At 41.9% G+C, this 5,321-nt stretch overlaps 1 pseudogene; it reads right to left on the bottom strand.

Moving 5' to 3' along the window:
- LOC119596730 overlaps positions 1-4,769 on the bottom strand; it is a 6,031-nt pseudogene extending 1,262 nt beyond the window's left edge.
- Between the last annotated feature and the right edge of the window lie 552 nt (positions 4,770-5,321).

Raw genomic sequence — 5,321 nt, 5'->3', positions numbered from 1 at the left:
CAACTGACGGACAGAGGTTCAGTCCGGTCAGCGTGCTGAAGGCTGTCTGTCTGTCGCTCGCAGGCGACCCTCGATATGTAACCCAGCTTTATATATGTGATGTTACTGAAATATGTATGCCAATGTTATTCTATTTATATGTTGTTATATTCTACATGCCTTGTATAATCTTATGTATTGTCACATGCCTATATTCCCACACACACACATACATATAAGTATGTCCATTGCTTTACCTGTTTATTCGTCTCTCGTTGCCACACTAGACATTCCTATGTTGTATTGTCTATCCCCTTCCACAAGAGCTATGCATTGTTGTAACACTACCTTTCATCACCAATGGTTGCCATATGTTAAGCACGTGATCTATGCCCATCTTTAGACCACTGTAGGAGATGACAGGCAGACTCCCTGCGGGGAGCCAAGGAGCAACACCTCGCTCCTCGGTGTAGCCGTACTCCATCATTACTATACAAATAAAAGGGAGTCATTACATCTTGCTCGTCTACTTTACACCCTAAGCTCGCCACCTACCATACTCTTGTAGGGCCCATCATTCCGGCTCTTACAACGTATATCAGTATCGAGATTTGCTAGTTATATGAGTGCTAACGAATGCCGAGACTGCGATATTCTCGGGCTTCAGAACTACGTGAACAGGCGGCGCTGAAGGAAATCCGTCTTCAGGCGGCATCACAGAATGCGAGCGAGCGAGCGGCGCTGAGGGAAGAGCATCCTCAGGTGGCGGTAATACAGGATACGTACGAGTGAGAATCTAGTTAGGCAACTCATAAACTGCAAATGAACAACTATAACTGACAACTGAACGCAGAATAAAAAAAAAAAAATCAATGCACAATTAAATAAGTCGAGATTAAGTATTGAGCACAAAATGAAAATAATATAAGGAAAACTAAGCATTGATCACCATTATTTTTCTGACGAACCTTCACACTCGGGTCTGATGTTGTTCCTGCTTGGTCGCGACTGCGTGGGGGAATCCGCATGGCGAGGAACTCGGCTTGGTGTAGAAATGTTTTGGGTGGTCAGCGTCCTTGGTGATACGTGGTCCAGCTGGGGTCCTTCTAAAATCTGCACAGCGTTGGCAGCAACAGATGATACAGGTGTTGAGGGGTCAGCTGCAGGTGTTGAGAGTGGCGTGACTTGCTGTGTCGGAGTTCAGCAGCTAGGCGGACAGCGTCGGTTATCCGGCCTTGGGGACATCTCGTCAGGAGGACTGGCTCACACATGGCGATTAGCAATAGGAGGCGTTCTCGGCAGAGTGTGCTGTTGATGCGGAGCACGAACTTCGGAGGCGCTATATGAGTTCAAAGTCACCGCTAAGCCACCAGTTGTAAGAGCCGGATTGATGGGCCCTACAAGAGTATGGTAGGTGGCGAGCTTAGGGTGTAAAGTAGACGAGCAAGATGTAATGACTCCCTTTTATTTGTATAGTAATGATGGAGTACGGCTACGCCGAGGAGCGAGGTGTTGCTCCTTGGCTCTCCGCAGGGAGTCTGCCTGTCATCTCCTACAGTGGTCTAAAGATGGGCATAGATCACGTGCTTAACATATGGCAACCATTGGTGATGAAAGGTAGTGTTACAACAATGCATAGCTCTTGTGGAAGGGGATAGACAATACAACATAGGAATGTTTAGTGTGGCAACGAGAGACGAATAAACAGGTAAAGCAATGGACATACTTATATGTATGTGTGTGTGTGTGAATATAGGCATGTGACAATACATAAGATTATACAAGGCATGTAGAATATAACAACATATAAATAGAATAACATTGGCATATATATTTCAGTAACATCACATATATAAAGCTGGGTTACAATATATATATATATATATATATATATATATATGAACTGATAAATGCAGTTACTAAAAAGAAATTTATATGTAGATAAAAATCAGTAAAGACAGATGAGAAGCAGAAGATGGAGAGGCGAATGGACAGAAAGGTGGTGTGGTATAATCACGAGAATACCAGTTCCTCTCAGCTACATAAGTATGACCTTGTCAATACTACATGGCATTATAGAAATCAGATATCTCCTTAATGACATAACTACTGTATATAAAGATAAGGATGATAATAGTAACAGTGAATATTAGAAGATTTGTACCATACTTGTGAAATGGCCAGCTCATTGCTATGCTGCTCATAAAAAAAAAAAAAAGCGAGGCTATGTCATAGCTTAAAGCACATCTATCACTGCTCTGTAAATTGGATGACTTTTTCTTTTCAATATCATGAATATTCATTATAGAACAAAAAGATCTTAGTTTCCAAGTTCTGTCCACCTTACATTATTTTGTTTTTCAAAACAATAATTTTGTCATAAATACCTACATTGTAGAATAGCCTTACGTGCAGAATTATCAAGCAAATTAACAATGGCAGTAATGTAAAAACATAAATCTATATAACACATGAATCAGAACTTATCAAAGAGCAATATTAGCAAACATATCCAGATACAAAGGTACATTAGAAGCCAGAAACCACGACAATTTCAATTATAATCTGGATAAAACACAGATAACATAAAAAAAAAAAAAAAAAATATCTAAGTACAATACACTGCAAGTGTAATGTAAATCTTTTCTAAATTAAAGTAATAAATTATTATGAGGCAGAATCCTCATAATACACTTGCAGCAAATTCTGAACCTACTCATGAATTTCATAGCCTAAGGTCCCCTAAACGAGATTAATTTTGGTTTGGTGGTTTACTTTTATGATGTCAATTTAACTTTCTAGGTTTTCTTATTATTATTATAAAGCAACACATGAGCAACTACAAAATGTCTATGCATATAAATAAGCGTAAATATTCAGAATACCTTCGCAAAACAATCTCGACGATTTTGGTATTGAGGGAATCCCCTCACTCTCCATCCAAATATACCAAAAAAAAAAAAAAAAAAAAAAATAAAAAAAATAAAAAAATAAGAAAAGAAAAGAAAATATGTGTGTGTGTGTGTGTGTGTGTGTGTGTGTGTGTGTGTGTGTGTGTGTGTGTGTGTGTGTGTGTGTGTGTGTGTGTGCGTGTGTGTGTATGAACACGATATGAATAATAACCCACTAAACTGTCGAATGCAGGGCCGTACATACGTAGTGGATTCTTTGCCTTTGTCCTTTGTAGGACAGAGTCGCAATTTTTTACTTATTCAGAGTATATCATTACTATTGTTATGTATTAACTGATTTCTAGACATGCATTACTCTGCAATTTCGCTGATACCTTTCATGCCCTACCCTGCTACCGGGGCCAAGATAGTGAGTAATGGGGGGGGGGGGGAGTCGTGGCATAATTTTGATACATCTGGACAGTCGAGAATCAGAAAATCCATCGATACCAAAATCGTTGGGTTATACGATGAGAATTACAAATACTTTCTTGTTGGATAATTTAGCTTAAGGCATTTTTTGTAACATTTCCGAAACCCCTAACTCTTTGATACGCTCTGATACATGTTTGGCCTTTATGCGTACATTATTGGAACCTGTCGAAACATCTTTTCATTTTGTAATAAAGTGTTTACCTTCATCTTGATAGGGTTTGATACACTCCGGCCAGCCAATCAGAGCGCAATATTTTTCAGATATATTTCACGTAGTCTCAGATAGTCTCATTAATTACGAATCGCATTGCAAGTCTTTTGATATAACTTTTTATTGTAAAGATGCATGAAACGTTTCTGTGCTTTTTGGCAGACATCAAATACATGTTCACTCTATATGGGTAAGACATGAAGTCAGTCATGACGGTCGCTGGAACGACATGGTAAGAATTTCCAATGTGTCCGAGTCATATGACGTGGTATCGACTTCGGTGGGATGCCTGTCTTTAAAATCATTCTGTACCTCAGTGATATAACCTTACAAACTCAAAAATATCAATGAAAATGTTGTATATCTTGATTTGTTGATATTGTAAAAGGCTATGGGAACTCTAGTACAATGGTGAACAGAGGGTAGTTATACTTGTTAACAGCTTCACTCTTTATTTCTAAGAGTTGACACCACACACCAGTTTGGAATACACGAGACAATGTCAAAAGGGTAATGGTTCTATGCTGAGTCGCGGGTCAGGTCAGCTAGCCCGGAGGGAGAGGGCCAAGCCGACCTTACCGCGTCAAGCTCTGGTCACGAACTCTCTGGTCAATCGAGGTGAGATAGAATTGTCAACTACGCCCTCGCTGAGTGAATGGTTCTTTTGGGACTTTTGGATCCACGTGGAAAACAGCCACGTGGTCCACTGGTAACAGAAATAGACTTCTGCATATGTTACATTGCTCGGCCACCTACTTGCGCCTTGCCCTCGAGGCGCCTTCAAGGGTGAACTAACTTGGCTGGTCGTCTCGTTCTCGTGCATTGTCCTGGTGCATCTTCGTGGCTGCTCGTCCCTGTCGTCCTCTCCTTCCTGGTCCTCGGTGTAATCTGTCCGTCCTCGATGTCCACACGTCCTCGAAAGTCTCGCACAGGTCCTCCTTGACTTCGGATTTGTCTAGACCTCCTCGTAGTCCTCGTCCAGGCCTAACTCGGCGGCGTCCTTGTCTAACGTCCTCACAGATCTCGTCCAGGTCCTTCTCGGTGGCATGCTTGTCCTCGTCCTTGTACTCTTCATCTGGATCTACGGGCGTCGGGGCAGGGGCGTCCTGATCGATATCTCGGGGCGGCTGATACGAGCTCCTGAAATTGACTGGATCTGCAGGCGTCAGCCAGGCACCGCCCATCCACAGCATCCTGGGGCGACTGTTACCTGCGCTGGCGAGTCTTGGTGCTTTGCTGGATTTACGGGAGTCCGGCAGGCAGCGCCCGTCCACTACATTATGGGACGGCTTAACACCTGCTCTGACGACATCCTGGTCTGCAGGCCTATGGCGATCTTCCGATGACGTCCTTCTCACAGCATCCTACGGGTCCTCCTTCGGTGCCGTGTCGGTCTGACTGTAATATATAGTTGGGACCAGATTATACACATAAGGGCCAGAGTAAGAGAAAAAGAAAGGCAACAGAGAAGAGGGGGTGTTAAGTACCACTAGCCGGTTATTTATAAAAATTTGTGGTATTTAATGTTGGTTTTTAATTTATTTTCGTCTTTTTTTTATTTTGTGTTTTATTTCACAAAGATAAAGAAGAAAATAGGAGAGGGAGACGTCAGTAGTGATCCGCATGGACCTAGCTTGAACTACCAACCGTCTCTGATAGATATGAGAGTAGATAAGGGAAACGACAACGGCAATCCACAAGGATTTACTTGAACCACTGTCGTCACACAGAGAAGAAATAATGTA

This window comes from Penaeus monodon, chromosome 38, assembly GCF_015228065.2.
Source record: "Penaeus monodon isolate SGIC_2016 chromosome 38, NSTDA_Pmon_1, whole genome shotgun sequence".
Taxonomy (NCBI): Eukaryota; Metazoa; Arthropoda; class Malacostraca; order Decapoda; family Penaeidae; genus Penaeus; species Penaeus monodon.
The sequence above is the reverse complement of the archived record's forward strand: the minus strand, read 5'-3'. Positions and strand labels throughout refer to the sequence as shown.